This window comes from Lacerta agilis, chromosome 6 (genome assembly GCF_009819535.1).
Source record: "Lacerta agilis isolate rLacAgi1 chromosome 6, rLacAgi1.pri, whole genome shotgun sequence".
Classification (NCBI taxonomy): Eukaryota; Metazoa; Chordata; class Lepidosauria; order Squamata; family Lacertidae; genus Lacerta; species Lacerta agilis.
In genome coordinates, this window is record NC_046317.1 from 75,249,611 (window position 1) to 75,268,142 (window position 18,532).

Consider the following 18,532-nt stretch of genomic DNA (forward strand, 5'->3'; position numbering starts at 1 on the left):
ACATGCTCTCTTCCTACACGCTCTCTTTCAGTTCCCCCAGGCCTCTCTGCAGCCACATTTCCTAGTTATCCACCTTTTCTCTATGCACCCCAGGGCAGCTTCTTCTTTCCGCCCATTCTTGTCGCCCTTTACTACACTTGTCTTCAACTCAATCTCACCTTTATGCCCTTTGTTCTTTCCTGGCCCAACAGGCATCCTTTTATCTTTCTCTCCCCACTACCCTCTCTTTTTTGGGGGGAGGGGGAAACACCGTATATACTCGAGTATAAGCCGAGTTTTTCAGCACATTTTTTGTGCTGAAAAAGCTGCCCTCGGCTTATACTCGAGTGAGGAGGGCAGTAGCGGGGGGAGGAGCAGCCCATTCCGGGCCACTGATCCCACCACCACTGCCTGCCTCTCTCGCAAGGGCAGGGATCGGAGCGTGATTGAAAGGGGTGCTGCGGAGGCGGAGAAGGAGAGGAGCGAGCATGGCTCCCGCTTGCCCTTTCCACCCTCTGTGCCTTCCTCGCTACTGCTACTGCTGTGCAGCTGAGAATAAGGCACCAGAGCTGCGGGGGGGGGGGGGGAAGAGGCTGCCTCCCGCTCAGCAGCTGATTCCAAGAGATTGGAGGGAGATAAGGGACTAGCAATAAAGGAGGCTGCCTGGGCGGGGGGAGGTAAAAGCGCATGGATCCTCAGGACTTTTGCATTGGGTCACCCCAAATTCACCATCAGCTCACATAGCATGTCCATGGATACAGCCTGCACCAAAAAAACCATGCATCCACTGTTTCGTGGGGCTGCAATGGTGCAGAAACATGGTTACAAAGCCACATGGATCCTCAGGATTTTTGCATTGGGTCACCCTAAATTCACCATCAGCTCACATAGCATGTCCATGGCTACAGCCTGCACCAAAAAAGGTTAGTGGTAGAGCACATGCTTTACATGTAGAAGGTCCCATGTCCCTGGCATCTCCAGGGTGGACTTGGAAACACCCCAAAAGAACTGCTGCCACCAGTTAATGCAGAATAGACAGTACTGAGCTTGATGGACCTATTATCTGATACAGTGTAAGGTTGTGGCCCTATATTCTGTTTCTCTCCCCCTCAGTCTTTTTGCATCCAATTTTAACCCAGAGCTTCAAAGGATGCTTTCTTATTTCTGAACTCTTTTTTGTTTGTTTCTAATATGGAAACCGATCCAAGGAAATCAATTAGTTGCTTAAACTCACGCTAAGGTTTGTTTAATCAAGTGGCACTCCTAAAAATCACAAAAGCAGCCTAAAGGCTGGTGATGGGTGGGGAATTCACCTTCTCAGCTTGGTTGGGTTTTTATACCCCTGCCCTATAAGGTCAATCAAGGAAAATCTATGGGCTTATAATAATATGCAAATAGCAAGCATTTCAGGATGCAGGACTAAAAACCACAGCAGCCTTAATGGAACAGGAAATGTTCCATTCTACCTCTTCCAAATGCATTATAGTAGAAACTGGAAACCATCGTTTTTTGCCTCCAAGCCACAATACTAATTCTGGACTACAATTAAAAACTCTGATGCATATTGTCCCCCATCAATATACGAATGTGTATATATATGTGGTGGTTGCTTTTTATTATCAAGCACAAGCTTGGCTGAGACATGTGTATGAGAGAAGTTGCTGTAAAGAATGGGAAGGCAGAGTTTCACTTCCTGCATGAAAACCTGGTGGATCTGTCCTTTCCCATTTCCTTTAGCAACCCAGTTCCTGGATGAGACATGAGAAACAGAGATGAGTTTAAGGCAAGATAAAAAGCAGGGCAGTCCAAATTAAAGGAAGGTGTCATAGAACAATTGCAAGGGTCCAGACTTGTGTATGTGGTGATTTGACCCTATCCTGTCACTATCCCACAGCCTTTTATGTAAGCCCCACAAGGGTTACTAGCGTATTAAAAACTACTAGCCTGCAGGGATGTGGGGGCAGAAGATGGGATAGGGAACTGGGTCCTTACTGCAGCATTTCTATGCTGGTGCAGAAGAGAGGGCTTATCTGCTTGGTTTCCATGGTGAGCACAGAGGAGGGATGGAGCCTTCATCCCTCTTTCCTCCGTCTACTCCCTTGCATGCATGTGATTAAGAACGTATGAAGAGACTGTTGGATCAGGTCAATGGTCCACCTAGTCCACCATCTTGTTCCGGGGGTGGGATGCGCCACCCAAAGGGGCGGGGGTAAACATCCTGGGGGTGTGATGTGCTGCCCGCAGGGGCGCGGCGTGCGTTCTAGGGGCGGGGTGCCCAGCGCAGGCGGGGGGCAGCTGCAATGGAACCCCACCGGAATCGTGCTGCCCGGGGCATGTGCTCCCATCGCTCCCCCTTCCTCCGCCCCTGACCAGATGCCTCTTCTGGGAAGCCCACAAGCCAGACCTGAGAACAGCAACAGTCTTCCCACTTGTGGTTCCCAGCAACCGGCATTCAGAGGAAAACTGCCTCCAATAGATGTAGACCATAGTCTTTTCCTGCATGGATTTGTCTAACCCTCTTTGAAAGCCATTCCTTTTTGCCTAAGGCTACCAGGCTAATGCTCAGATACAAAGCCTTGTTTTGGGTGTGGTGGAGAAGCATTACCAATCAGAAAGGGCAAGCTAACTGCTCTCTCACGGCTTATAGCCAACGTAATCTCACAATAATAGATGAGATCCCTCTATAATAGACTGAGGAAATAAATGTTTTAAGAACTCCTGTGTGTTAAAGTTTTGCTTTTCAAATAGGTTTTTGCACACATATTCCTGGAGCAGAGGGTGCACTGAATCACAGCAGAAAGGATCAAGCTGCTTTAGGGGGAGCACAGAGATGATGTTGCAGCCCTAGCAATCGTGCATAAAAACTGGAAGACTTCCCAAATCACTAGATAGCTTTAAATGGGGACCACACAGCTTCACGGACGATAAATCTACCAGTGGCCAATAGCCTTGATAGCCAAATTCTGACAACAGGTTATAGAGACAAGCAAGAATATTTGCACCTTGCTTGCAAGCTTCGGGAGGAATTGTAGCTCGGTGGAAGAGCATAAACTCTGTGTGCAGAAGGCCCCAGGCTCAATCCCAAGTAACTCCAGATAGTTGAAAACCAAAAGCTGAACTAGATGGATCTTGCCGTGCCACCGCCCTCTGAGGCAAAATTGGTGGTAGTGTGCAAGGGGGCTTTTTCTGTGGCAGCACCCCATAGCCTCTATGCCTCAAGAAGTTAGGTTGACTTTGTTTCTATTTTGCGTTCTGCCAGCCTTTGAAAACATGTCTTCTTAAACAACCTTTTGATCCTGTTGTTACTTAATCTTATCTATTGTTAGCCCTGGCTTTCTGTGCTCTTGATGCCTTTTGGCAGTTTTGATGCTGCTTTTAGTCTTGCTTTGTTTTGTTGATGGTTCTAATGATGGGTTGCTCCTGTTTTTTTTAATTTTTGTGGTTGTATATACCTGGTAACCAGCAACTCCTTTCTGAGGCAGAAAAGGGGAATACAAGCTGTTTTACAAATAAAAGACTGCTTGGATATGATCCAAAGCAAATTCATTCTTACGGAGGTTCGCTTATTACTTTTAGCAGTTCTCATGCTTTAAGACTTAGGCGAATGCAATAATTAGAATTCGTGGTCTTCTGACCTAGAGGGTTTTTCTTATTACAATGGAAGGTAAAATTATAAAGAAGCTGTACTGGGCATATCAAGTTCCAATTATTTCATCAGTTCAAGGAATCAAAGAGTCAATTTTTGATAAAATTCCTTGCACACTGCCATTATAAAGGCTGACAACAAGATCTAATGCGATGGGAATCAATTAAAAGTGACACAAGGGGAATCTCCCCCCCCCCCCGAAGACTAGAAGTGGCTGAGCAGAAGGGGGGGGGGAACCATAGCACAGCAATCTTTGCTTTGTGAAATGAAGTTATCATTATGTTCATAAAGAAATAACAAGAAGCCCTCACCTTTTCTAAGTAAACCTATCTGCACATCATTGCCACAGATTCCTTTTGCACTGATAGGCCATGATTGAAAGGGTTCTGAAGCTGTGACAAAGCTATTGGTCTGAGAAATTATGACCAAGATTTCTTACACCTGCAGCAGCAATAGCAAAACTGAATTGCAATAGTGAACTGGGAGCTGCATAACTCTTAACCGCAGTGAACGAGGAGAGGCTTACTTCTGAGTAAACAGGCATACGATTCTGCTGCCATGTCTTTCTGGCATGAGCACATAGGAAGGACCTGTGATGTGACAGGGCAGTAAGAGAAACATCACTTACCTTGAGCAGGTTCCCTTGGGGGGGGGTTGATAATTCAATGAAACCGGTGTCTGTACAAACTTAGATTTAATTTAAGGGGTGATAGTAGAACAGTAGTTCAATGTTAATGAAAAATAAAATTGCTAGAGCGTGGCTAAATTCAGACCGGGGGGGGGGGAGAGTTTCTGGTCTCATTGTGCAGACAGCCATACCAGCTGTTTTCACAAGAACATTACAAGAACAGCTAGTGCAACTGCACCCCATCCCAGTTAGTGCACTGGACTGGAGTGCTGCTTATTTTTACTGTTTAACGTCACTACTAGCTTTCCTGTAACTGAAAGACATCACAAGGAAGGAATGCTGTTGCTTTCAGGCTGTCGTCTTAAATAATAAGGCCCCATCTGCACCAACATAGTGTTACGAGTTGTGGGTGCTAGAGTTTGTGGGTGCCAGATTGCCCTAAATTCCTGGGTCTGATAGGTCTTAGAATTTAATGCATGCTTGGAATGTTATAATGGGCTACCAGACATGGGTAAAGGTAATGGGCCATCAGTAAAGTCAGAGAGAGGGGACGCTGTGCCAGATGGAAAATGGGAAGCCTCCCTCCCTCAACTCAGAGTTAGTTTGAAAGACAAAGGAGAGTTTTGAGGTAGAATTTTAGAGCTGAGTTTAAGATGGGGTTTTGGCAGTGATGTTTCAGGCTGTAAAAGGCTGAATCAGAGTGTCAGAGAGCTATGGCTGATTTCTGTTTTGATCCAAGGCTGCAGCTATGAGAGAAACAAGACCCTTTGGGGTGTTAATGCTGTGAGGCCCTCCATTGTAGGCTCAGATTGTATATATGTGTAAATAAACCTTATATCATCAAGACACCACAGTCTCCACTGTGCCTCATTTCCAAAAGGAAACACAGACACATGGAAATGCCTGGTATCTCAAAGAATGCTCAGAGACTGGGATGGCAGGTACCACTGGTGTTAAAAGTAGGATTTCTGTTTCCTGGAGGAAACCCCTGTGGACAAGGTGTGTCTGAATTCATGATGGAGGGGGAAAGGCATTCATGGAGCACTTCAGGTTGATGCTCCAGCAGCAACTCCAGCAACAGATGGGACAGCAAAGCCAGATGTTTGGCAAAATGACCCTGCAGTGAGGCCAACTGTTTGAACAGCGGATGGAGCAGCAGAACCAGTTGTTCAATGAAATGAAGCAGCTGCAAGCAGAGTCCATGAGAAGTCTGCATGGAGAGAAAAGTGTGACTCCATATGACGTGAGAGCCACAAAGGGGTTAAAAGTGACCCAGGAGCCAAGCTGAATAGCACCTAAAACAGGGGTCGGCAATTTTTTTAAGCTGCGGGCTGGTCCACTGTCCCTTAGACCTTGTGGCAGGCTAGAGAAGCAGCACCGGGAGGGGGGAGCTGGAAGAAGAGGCGAGGGGGGAAGTAGTCCTCTTCCCCCGCCCCCCCAGCCCCAGTCGCTGCGCTTACCTTCCCAGGAATTGCTGCCGCCACTGTTGCTGCTTCTCGTGGGTAAGGAGAGGGAGCTCATCCACTCTGCTCTCTGTCTCACAGGAGCACCAGGGCGGTGGCGGCGGAGGGAAGATGAGCAATGCAAAAGGGCTGGCTCCAGAGAGGGGCTGCTTAAAATGGCACTCAGCCAGCTCAGCCTAGCCCCCATCCTCCTCTAGGCAGGGCGGGAAGAAGCCAGGAGGAGGGAGGGAGGAGGCACCGCTGCAGTGTATGTGAAGGAGAGGGGGGGAATGGAACAGCGCTGGGGGGGAAATGGCACCGCCCAAATGAACAGAATCCCCAAACCGATCCACGGAGAGTCCACAGGCTGGACCCTGAAGGCAATTGGGCTGATCCGGCTCCCGGGCCTTAGTTTGCCGACCCCTGACCTAAAAGGAAAGAGATCCAGAGTGTGGATGGGCAGCTGAGCGGCTTGGACTGTGAAGAGATGCAATCTGTAGCTGAAGGCGGGGTGGGGGTGGGGAGTTCTGGATGGAGCAGAGGAGCTGCCGCTAATTGACTTATCAACTCCCTGCGAGCTTGCTGCAGAAAAGGAGGAATTGGAGGTGCCTGTGAGCGTGCAAGAGCTGCTGTTGATTGATTTCTCTGCTCCCTGGGAGCCTGCTGTGGAAAAGGGGGAGTAGAAGGAAGTGGAGAAGCCAGCACCTACGGGAAAGATGGTGTTTTCCTGTGTGAAGAACACACAGGAGCAGCTTGAGGTTTGTGTGCATCCACAAGAGAAGCCTGAAGGGAAGCTGGCTCCTGCTATATTGAGCAATATAAAACAAAAACAACCCCCCCCAACAATGATTTTGCCCCTTGGGTGCCCCAAGATGATCTTGTGGCATGGTGACCAGTCCCTATAATGGGCGCAGTCCTTAAGCAGGCTCCAGCAGCCAGGGTCAGCCAGGGTCCTGTGGGTTTGGGAGGCAAGAGACATTGGGAGAGCTACGAGCTATGAAGCACTCCAGAGACGTTGGATGTAACTGGAGAGGGAAATTCCTGGCCTCCAGCCTAGACTGCAAAATATTCCAGTGGCTGCCAACACATCATACCCAGGTATTCAGAGCACCTGGGCAACAGCAAGGATTGAACCAGCAGCTATAACCCTACTGAATGCCTCAAGCTCAAATGGACAGGGTTCGTGGTCCTCTGCACTTCAAGAGAAGGCCAACAGCTGGGAGATGGGAGGTTTTGGCAAACACCTGTGTTTCCCAATCTTCACAGTGACTTGATTGCAAGTTACTAGCCAGCTGATTTGCACTGTATACTGGAAAGGGAGCAAAAGTTACCACCTCTGCAACACACCAGATAAGGACTCCATGGCAAGTCTATGGCTACGTGTTCCCCCTCCCTCACATTCCCCAAAAACCAGAATAAGAGGTTGGTATCCTCTCCTGTTTAATGAATGTAGCCTTATTCTGTTTCACTTTTCTCCCAGTAGGTAGTCAACACCTCAGACTTCATCATGTATGTGGATACAGCCTTTGACACAGTCTTTAAGGGCAATTCCAGGCAGCAGTTTTCCATTTCCATTTGATAATTCAGAATGTGTATTAGCACTCCAAGGAAACACAACACGTTGGCCTCAAAATGTTATCATCTGGCACCTGGCAAGGCGCTGGAAAACACAATTAGATGAGGCCAGTTTTCACAAAACATACCAGCAGTTTCCTGTGCTGCTCAAACCAGAGATTAGGGCTAAGCTAAGCAGGAAAAGCTTTTGTGGGTGGCAGGAAGTATTCATTAATTTATATAAGTCACTTATACTTTGCCTTTAGCATCCCCCTAGGCTCTCAGAGCAGCTTACCAGAAGTATCACATGACCTGTTTTGTCCTGTTGCTGTCAAGAAGATCCCTTATTGCTCTAACAAAATAGGAAATTCTTTCCAGTAGCACCTTAGAGACCAACTGAGTTTGTTCTTGGTATGAGCTTTCGTGTGCATGCACACTTCTTCAGATACACTGAAACAGAATTTCCTATTTTGTTTCGACTATGGCAGACCAACACGGCTACCCACCTGTAACTGGAACTATGGAAGGCCCCTTATTGCTCTGTTGGCCTTCTCCTAATTCTTTTTCTTTTTTTAAAAAAAATCCTAGCCTTGAATCCTTCATGTCCCATGTTCAGAACTTGCTCCCGGCTTGAGTCTCAGGAGCCTGTCACATATGGCCCGGCAGGAGACTGACAAATTTTTCAAATATGCACTGTGACGAATGTACTGAAAACAGCAGAGAATTTCCTCTTTGAAAATGCTTTCTGGACTTTCCCAATGAGTCATGGCTGCTTCAGAAGTACTGCCTGCATGCATATCACTTCTGTTATGGAATTTGATTGGACACCATCCAATAAGACTTTACAGACAACACATATCTATGCTATGGCAAGCAAAAAGTTACCGTGTCAGGTTCATGGAGTTTGTTGGCACTATTTCTTATTGAGAAGTGATACCCACCTAGGGAATTTAGGGTATAAGTCAACCTTTTTCTTTATAGAATTTGCAACTGAGTGCATCTGTATGATTAATATACCCTTGGTGAGTACAAAGAGGGATTACTTTCTCTTTTAGCTCTCAAGTAGCTGGCTGCTTCTTTGAATGACATTTCTTACCGACTACTGAGTTAAAGTTTCAGCCTCTCCATCATTGTTGGTTTTGACCACACTTCTTTCCCCCCTCAAACATTTCCTGGGAAGCAGGTTTGTCCTGATTATTCTTCCAAACAAAATATTGAGTCCCCATTATGTTATGCAACCCCAGTTGCTGGATCATTTTTCTTCCTTCAACCCATCATCACTATTGTACTTTGCTGTACACTTTCGCTGCATTTAAAATTAAATTGTGAGCTTGTTGAGACAGCTCTCATGGTTTTGATAAAATGCCTGTCTGTAGAATTTCTTGTTGGAGACCAAGAGAAGCAAACATAGGTATTACTCAAATGGTTTTAACTTACAGTTTCTTATGTGTATTTACAGCTGTTAAATTACAGTTATTTGCGAAGGCATAAAGCAGCATGCTTGCTTTCAAACATCTTTTACCAAAATAATTACTTTTCTGCTTACCTTCCCTACACAGATGTTTAAACTATTTTCACACATTACATCACTGTCATTATCAAAATAAGTACTCTCTAAGTATCCTTTACAACCAACTAAAAGCCTGCAATCAAAATGTGTTTTGCAAAATGTGTTTTGGTTGTAATAACTAGGCAAGAAAACTTGGGGTGTTTTTTTTTTTTAAAATGAAATAACCTATTTGCTCCTGAAATATGCGTTTTAATTTGACAGAGGCAGGCAACTGTCAACTCCATGTTGGTTGTAAAATCTAATTAACAGCTTCAAACCTCTCATAAACATGACATTGGAAGATGTTTCCACATTCAGAGTGGTCAAGATGTCATTCTAGAGCTGCAGTACTATTCAGCACAGAATTATATAGTACAGATTCCCCCCCCCCCAAATGTATTATTGAATTGACAAAAACAGCATCATGTCAAGTCAGAAGACCATGGGCTAATTCACACTACTTAACTGGCATGCTGAGAATGTGAGCTGTCCTAAGATCTACAGATGAAGGGCGGTATACAATTTTTAATAATAGTAATAATAATATACAGTAATGTGAACTGAGCAGATCTATACAGCCCTTGGGCAAGTGGCAACATGGTTGCATAATTGCTCCATCATATGTTCAACTTGCCTACTCAATTTACATTTATTGTGTCAAAGTCTGACCTGTTTCTGGTACACCAATTGACAATGACCATCACCAACCTTGTAGGAGTTGCCCTGCGATGGGTGCAGAGGTGGAAGTGCACAAGAATCAACTACAGACAATGAAACTTTGGCAAGACAGAGGCAGTTGAAAAGCCTAATTCATAATAGACTATGACTAGTTCTTATGCATGCTATGTAGTCTAGAGTCACCACAAACAGCAGCATCAGTGCACTTGTATGGCATGGTTAATTGTGGCTTATGCCACAAGATGGACATCATTATGCAGGAACTGTGTGACAATGCCAAGTTCAGCATTTACGCACTTGAACCACATTCTCAATTTGATTCCATAAACAAGGGAAGGGGAACTTGTGAAGCTCCAAGAGTTGCTGGACTCCAACTCCCATTATCCCTCATCATTAGCCATGTTGGTGAAAGCTGGTGGGAGTTGGAGTCCCACAACACTGGGTATGTATGTCACAGGCTCCCCATGTCTGCTGTGAACATTGGTTGTTTCTCTGAATTTTCGTCGTATTTCTCTATTGGCCATTACATAAAAAGAAGCCAAGGAAATACCCAAACAGAATGAATAGCAACTTCTCTTCACATTTAATATAGTGCAATAAGTGAACAGGATGCTCAGCATCCTGTGGCCTGAAAGTTTCCATAGACCAGGCTTATATTGTCCAAGGGAAAACAATAATCTGCTCCACTTTATGAGAATAAAGCAAGACCCACAGCCTCTTGCAAATTAAGGATACAAGCTTGGCAAGCTTGATTATCCCCACTTAACATACAAGTCCCATTGGAAGACAGAATGGACTGAGCCCAGTCTGAAACTTGCTGTAATGTAGTAAAGATGGGTGGTTTGGGAACCTGTGGCCTCTTTCTGGAAAGAGTTTTATGCAGAGTGAAATAGCACCATAGGCTTGAACTAGATGCAATTGTTTGTCCAGCTCACAGAAGAAAAGGAAAACAGAAAACAGCTAGAACACATCTGTGTTCAGAGGACAAATCCTAGGCCAAAAGGCTCAAGAAATTGGATATATGAAGTGTGTGTGTGTGTGTGTGTGTGTGTGTGTATACGGTGGGGTAAGATAAGGAGAACAATTGATGTATTTAAACAGGGAGGTAGACCCAAACTGAACACCAGAAAGAAATCATTGTTTTAGACTGTTGTATTATTATACGTTGCTGGCCACTTTGCAGAAGGACAGGATAGAAGATCAACAAACAAATGAACCAATGTAGAAGCAGCGTTTATATGTTTTTAGGAGGAGTTTCGAAAACTATGTCAATGACTCTTAAGGAACAGGCAACTAGACTGGATCCATTTAAATTCCCTACTTTTACAGAATCCTTTCTTCTTGCTGAGGAATCTGAGTGATACTGAATGTGGGGCGTCCACTATCCCCATTGACCTGTGCTAATACAGAGAATGGACCTAGAATATCTCCACTACCCCACTATCACCACTGCATTGCAATGAGAGGCCAGTACAGTGGTACCTTGGGTGACATACGCTTCAGGTTACATACTCCGCTAACCCAGAAATAATGCTTCACGTTAAGAACTTTGCTTCAGGATAAGAACAGAAATTGTGCTCTGGCGGCGCAGCGGCAGCAGCAGGAGGTCCCATTAGCTAAAGTGGTGCTTCAGGTTAAGAACAGTTTCAGGTTAAGAACGGACCTCCAGAACGAATTAAGTACTTAACCAGAGGTACCACTGTAATTGCGGAAAGCTTTTGTCTTCCACGAACTTTGCCATCCACAGTGGATCTTCTCATCAAAAAGCCCAATAAATTTCCAATTAACACAAGTCCAAAGACCACTGGACTAGTGGTTTACTGAGTCCCTGTCAATTATATTATTCTGTATAGCAAAGAACCTTCATTTCTAGAGGTCACCCTGAAACTACAGTAAGCCTGCAATTTATGTGGGAGTTACGTTCCGGGGACAACGCTTAAAGCCAAAAACATGTACAGTGGACGCGGGTTGTGAACATGATCCATGCAGGAGGTGTATTTGCAACCCGCAGTGTTCGCAACCCACGCCGCTGCATCTGTGCTCACACATGACGCAATTTGACACACGAGCACCAAAACCCGGCAGTAACCCATTCCGGTACTTCTGGGTTCGGCGCATTCATATCCCACAGCGAGTGCAACCCGAGGTATGACTGTATAGTCAAAACACATTGGGTGCCAAAGCCCCTCCCACCCAGACACCTCCCCCCTTTTTAATTATTATGATTTTGCCAAGCATGTAAAACTGAACGTGCACAAGTTAAAACAAAATCGAAAATTCTTTCTAGTAGCACCTGAAGAAGTGTGCATGCACACGAAAGCTCATACCAGGAACAAACTCAGTTGGTCTCCAAGGTGCTACTAGAAAGAATTTTCGATTTTGTTTTGACTATGGCAGACCAACACGGCTACCCACCTGTAACTGTGCACAAGTTAAATGTGTGTAAGTTGTAATCTTGCTGTACTCTTTTTTGGGGGTGTGGGGGTGACTGATGTCATTTGAGTGTCGAAGTGCTCCCTACTTAGGCAATAAAATAAAAACAAGTGCCTGGAAAAACAACAACACTTGCCTTTTCATTTAGATTGCTATTTTCTTGCACACTCCCGTTTCTCACACTCAACTTCAGTTGCCTGCAGTGAAACCATCACATACCCAATCAGGGATCATGTAGTAAATGGGATGACATCACAACATGACATAGCCAGTCAGACTTGCCTGAGCCACCTATGTAAGCAATCCAGGAAACAACAGCAAGGAGCGGGGATGGGAATGGCAGTAATACATATGGGAAAGAATACCACCAAAGGATTGAAGAAAACGCAAGTAGATGCACAATCAAAGCAATATTTGAAATATCTTCTACCCCGACCTTCAGTTTATAGCCTAAAAATCAAGACTGGGTATATCTGGCGCTGCTATAATTATGTATCATGCAATCTTATTTATAATGCAAGTGTTTGTTCCACAAAACCAAACTGTTTTCAGAATGTCTCCACCCCCCAGTGCCCCAAACAGCTGTTGCAGCCTTTCCCATCATTTCAGCTTCTCAACTATGTACTAGCAGCTTTGCTGTAAGTAGTCTGGCCCTGTTTCCATGTTGCCCAAGAGACAAAACAACTGCAGTTACTGGAATATGAGCAATCTGTTATGAGATGTTTCAGATTGCCTAACAGAGGGTTAGTAGCAGAAATAAAGCCTAGGCAGAAGGATGAAGAGTTAAATACTGTATATAAACATGCAAGTGCTGGGATAGCTCAGTTGGTAGTGCATGAGACTCATATCTCTGGGGTGGTGGATTTGATCCCCACGTTAGGTGAAAGATTCCTGCATCACAGGGGGTTAGACTAGATGACCCTCATGATCTCTTCCAGGTATACAATTCTGCAATTCTAAGATTCAGAAAAGGGCAATCAAAATTATCAGGAACTGAAACAACTCCTCAATGAGAAAAGGTTACAACATTTGGGGCTACTTAGTTCCCAAAAAAAAGAAAGATAGGGGACAAGGTAACAGGTGTATTAAATTATGAATAACATGAAGAGAGAGAAAGAGTCTCTCTCTCTCATATTACTGGCAAATTAATGCAGGATAAATCTACTTATCAATGGCTACAAGTTACAGTGGTTAAATACTACCTCCATGATCAGCCAGGGGCTATTGCCACCATGTCCTTCTTATGGGCTTCCCATAGGCATCTGGGTGGCCCCTGTGGGGGCGCGGCGGGGGGGGGGGAAATGATGCTGAACTAGAAGAATTTTGGTCTGATCCAGAAGCACTCTTACATTAATGGGAGGAAAAATACCTGGGCAGGTAGATAAGGAATAAGGCATGACAAATAATGTGATAGAAGATCAAGCTGGGAGGACCAGGTCAAATATATTGGTTAGCTGGATCAAAGCTGCAGAAAAGCAGTAGCAGGTTAGCAGAAAATAATCACATATCCAACTGAATCCGAGTTACTATTGTGCCTCCCCAAATTCAAGTTTTGGAAAGAATGCTCTCTCTCACCCTCATGCTTCTTCACTGTTAGCACTCAATGTGAATTTTGTGGTGCTTTACAGCATCATACACACAAAGTACCACATGAAACAATTATTGAGATTTTGTTTTTGACTCAGTAATGCAGCTGATCTAGAAAAAGTCTAGAAGCAAAGATCAATCTTGAATTCCCTATTAAGACCCATTTCCCACACATACTACATAAAAACAAGGAATTTCCCTGTTTTTAAATACTAATAAGCTTTACTGGGAGGCAAGTCTCATTTAACTCTTTGGTAAATGCTTTTTAGGACTGGGGTGGGTGCATGGAAACATCTCCTCAAACTAGTAGCCTAAATATAGGAAGAAAATTGCATTTAAAAGGCAGCAGGACACCTTCAAATATAGGCCAATAGGCAACAGCTTGCCCCCGCTGGGTTTGGCATAGCCGTTGATTATGGCAGATGCGTTAACTGATCGAAAAATGCAGAATTTGTCATGTTTCAAAAATCATGAAAATAAATCCGTACACCAAATTCATTCCTTAGCAACCATCCCAATGAAACAGGCATGGTGATCATTGTATTGCCAGTTCTGCGATTTCTGGAGGAGCTTGTGCATTTGCCTGCCTCCCCATCCCCTCAGTAGCTCTGCTCTAGTACAGATGTTTCCAGAGTGAGGCTCTTTGGTTTCACACATGGCCCCAGAAAAACAAAATGTAGCTTTGCCAATCTCAATGGGAGCTGGGTTGGGCAACATCCCCCCCCCCCAATATTACACTACATATTACATCAACTGAAAGTTCACTTCACCATTTCATTTAATAGTCCATTGTGTGCATACAAACAGACGTTAAGATTAGTATTTCTAAACCTCTTATTTACACTGTAACCCTACTATAAGTGGTTTTCCCCCCACCTCCCATTTGGTGAGTCTAATTCTAAAGTATGACAACAAACCGAAATCTCAAGTCACTGCTAATGATGACAGCTAAAGTTCTTTCAAGCAGTCCAATTTTACCTAGCTGAGCTATTTTGGGGGTGGGGGCAATACCTTTTGTGCAGATGTCTAACTTTTCATCAGAAAAGAAGGAACTGTTCCAGGTAGTTTAAACATGCACACACTAAACTATGCATCTAGGCAGTAGGTAGCTTTGAATTACCTCCCCCACTGAATACTCCAAGCAGCGAACACTGCAACCAGAAATGACTGCAATCAGTATATATACCATCCAACCTTGTAAAGAAACACATAATTTCCAAATAGACTCTATTTTTTTGTTAACAAAAATGTATTTTAATAATGCTGACAGAAATCTTAAGTGTTATCTGGAAGCACTTTCACAGAAATAAACGATCATAACTGTTTCTTAGACCCAAGTTACATGACTTTGGTTGTAACACACCAAATGTATCAACCCATAGCTACATTTCAGCAGAGCAGGAAAAGCTAACCATTCTCATGTTAACACTTCGTCATTTTTCCAGTATGCGTTCCAAAGATCTCAGAACCCACAGGTAAAACCTTCCTTTCACAGAGTCTTAAGTTTAACCCCCCCTATTTTAAAAAGAAACCACAAAGCATAGTTTCGCTACAAATAATTGGCTGCTCAGAAAGTTTATACACAACCAGCACTGATAAGGTTGCCATCATAAGAAGTCTCTACAGCGCCTAGCAGTTGTGAATACAGTATGGGATCATGCTCCTTATGGGGCAGTGATGTCCAGAATTAAGATACAGTCCCTGAAAATGAGGCTGCACCGTGACAACCAAGCACTTTAAATTGTTTCCTGTTATTTATAAAAACTTGGGGAGGGGTCCGCACCATAGCCAAAGTGAACTGCAATGATGCACAAACTGACATTTCAGAAATCTGACAAATGATGCATTTCCAAAGGCAAAGAAGTCTGCAGTCGTTCACTTGGAGCGTTGTTTCCTTTACCTCTCTAGCCTTAAGGCTCACAGCCTTTTAAAAAGTAGCCTACTCCGGCGGGGCTAAGAAGGCATATCCCCGTTTTTTCGCAGTGACTTGCCCGTGGCTTCCGAGGAACGCAGCGCAAGTGTGAATGAGCCATCTGGGCTAGTCATCGGCGGCAAGCAGAACTCTTCGTCTGCTCCGAAGCCGACTCAGGCGCACTGCACTTCAGCGGAGAAAGTTAGCACAGCCGGAGCTAGGCGTCTCCAAGCGACAAGTCCATAAGTCATAAGCAGGCACGCGGCGATCAGCCCCAAAGCGCTGCCAGAAGCAGGCAAATCCGAAAGGCTAACGAAACAAGAACAAGCAATGCCTCCCCTCCCGCCGCTCCTTGGGCAGATGCTTCCCCTCCCCACCCCCTCTGCTAACGTTAAGTACCGAAACATCAGCGGTTGTTTTGCAAGCGGCTCTCTGCCACCTTAAGCGCGCAAGGCCCCCACCCCTCCGAAAATAAGTTGGGAGATCCCTCCCGAACCTCTCCTGCTTCCCTCCCGCCGTCCACCCCAGTTCAGCTGCGTCTAGGATCTAGGAACCCCCTTCCCGCCTCATTCGCAGCCTGCACCGCCTCCAAAAGAGGGACAGCCGGACTCTCTTGGGCTGGACAGGCCAACGCTCAGGCAGCCCCGAGGTGGGTGGGCGGCCGGGGAGTGCGTCCTCCGGCGCGGCGGGGCTCTCCATGGGCGGCGCCCCGCCGTCCTCCTGCAGGGGCTGCGCTCGGCTCTCCCGTTGGGTGGCTCCGTAGCCCCGCGCTGCCCGCTCCTCCAACCGCCGCCCTACCAACCCCGCTTGGCCGGCCAACCTGCCCGCCAGCTCACCTGGCCGGGGCCGGAGGTGCATCGGCAGCGTGTCCCTGGTTCTCCCCGCATCAGGAGCAGCTCGCCTTCCCAGAAGCAGCAGCAAGTGCGGCTGCAGGCGCCGCGGAGCTCGGCCGGACGCCCCGGCATAGCCTCGTCTCTCGCCCTGACGGAGGCTCCCTGGGCGCCGCGTCCCCGCCGGAGACGGAGTGGGCGCCCTCCGTGGCCCTTCTGGGGTCGCTCGGCTCTCCTGCCCTCGCCGGGAGGCGGAGCACGAAGCGGTGGCGGCGGCGGCGGCGGCGGCTCGCTCTGCTTTGCCGGAGCAGAGGAGCTCTCTGGCTGTCCTCGACTATTGCGCCGGCTGCACCAGGCGGCAGCAGCAGAGGCAGCAACAGCAGCTGGGCTTAGCTGTGCAACGCGGGGCCAAGTCCTTGGCGCGGGCAAGAGCTGGGCGCTCTTCTTCCTTCTTGTTCCTCTTCTTGCTCCTGCTGCTGCTGCCGGTGCGAATCCGAGCCGGGCAGGAGGCGACTAAGCCCCGGCGAAAGGCTGCGGCTGGATCCCATTTCAAATCAGAGCGCGGAGGGAGGGGCGAGTGGGGAGGGAAGGGAGAGACGTGTGGGGCGGCCTTTATGGTTTTGTGTGTGTGTGTGTTTTGTAAGTTAATTTCTTTCCTGGAGGATCCTCCTCCCCAGCCTTGACGCAATTCCCGAGCGGAATGGAGAGGGGGGGGGGGGTTGGAAACCTGTTTCACCGGCCCCCACCATTTGTTCAAAGTCCAAGTAAAGCAGCGGCGGCGGCAAGTCTTCGCCACGCAGCGCTTCACCTTACCCCAAATAAATGCTTGGGTATCCCATCGCAACCCATTGACATGCACATTGACACACTGACCCGCAGACTGCTTTGCAAAGCTGTGTGTGTGTGTGTGAGAGAGAGAGCGCGCACGCATAGACACGCGCGCACACACCAAAGAACGATGTCAGAAACATAGAGATTCAACAAAATAAGCTTCTTTCTCCCACCGGAAGCGAAGTTGGGTCTTTCTGGCTAACTAGACAACCCGCTATACACCTGCGCACCTACCTAACCCTCTCACTTAAAGGGTGGGGAAGATTGCTGGAAGAGAGAAAGCGCCCTTACCTTGACGACAAGAAGGGAGGGAGTTTCCCTCCTGTTGTTGGACGAAAATAGCTATTTAAGATATGCAAAGCACTAGTGCGGCTTGCTTCTTGCCAGTTTCCGCGGATTCGCTTTGGAACTGCACCCGAAGTGGCAAAAGGCGGCGAAGCTCAAGGAGGCAAGCTGCAAATTGTTTAATTGACAGCAAGCTGGCTCCTCTCTTGTTAAAGGGCCAGGTTGGTGACAGCAGGTTGTTAAAAGAAGGGAATCTGAACTTTCTCCAAGAAAGGGATGAATTGGAAAAATTACGCTCTCTTTGCGGTGCTGCCAGATGTGGTACCTAATTATACAGCATGAGCATAAGGCTCCTCTGGGTAGAGAGATGCAATAATACAAGACTGGGCCTGATCCAGACTAAAGCCTCTGGGCTCTGGCAACAGGAATAAACATAAAACAGTAGAGCAGGTTTGGTCCTGAAGATTAAAAAAGGAAAGGGACATGGCACTGGAAGATCCAAAATGGTTCATGGCATTGTTTCTCGGATCCAGTTTTAACTACTACTGCTGAACTCCTACCTGGCAAACTTTTTGGAGTAAAGAAAGCTTCATAGTTTCTCCCCCCCAAAATAAGCTTCTTCCATTTCAATATAGTACATGGCACTTTGCTTCCCCCATCTCCCAGTTCACGCTGAATAGTTTGTGGATAAACTGGGTAATTCAAAGATCAAGCTCATAAACAACACAAAGGGCATTTTTCACTTATAAGTGGCTGAAGTAGTGGAAATGCTTGCAGAGGAACGAGTGTGCTTGTACAATAAGGATGCTTCTGAAGTAGTGCAAAATGGAAGTGAGCCATTAAAAAATTGGATCTACATTCTAGCCAATATGGGGTTTTACAATCCAATTACAGGCACAGGAAATGCAAAAATGGAGTCAGTGTCATGTGAAAATAGCCCACAAGGGGATAGTGAAATATTGTTTTTCCATTTTTAGAGCCAAGCACCATGTCACCCCAAAACTCGCCTAAAATCACAGGAAAATCTTCCCCAAAGGAAACAGAATTAATGTGTCTGCCTAACTCGGTCTTAGCCACTGTGTGTACTTTCCTCAAAACCAAATGACTGAATTGTGAGACAGATAAAGGATAGTTGAGATGGATGGCAAATGGTCCTGCGTTTGGACAGAGGGGCTCAG

General features: G+C 46.2%; 1 protein-coding gene across 3 annotated transcripts in view; it reads right to left on the reverse strand.

Moving 5' to 3' along the window:
• SULF2 (sulfatase 2) overlaps window positions 1–18,532 on the reverse strand; it is a 193,265-nt gene that overhangs the window by 89,953 nt on the left and 84,780 nt on the right. The window contains exon 1 of one of the 3 annotated variants that reach the window (XM_033153511.1): window positions 17,361–17,466. The exons of 1 other annotated variant lie outside the window; for it this stretch is intronic. The gene's annotated coding sequence lies outside the window, so the exon portion shown is untranslated. Of the gene's footprint in view, window positions 1–16,244; window positions 16,500–17,360; window positions 17,467–18,532 lie in introns of those variants that run through there. One more of the 3 variants, XM_033153509.1, reaches the window with a different exon arrangement.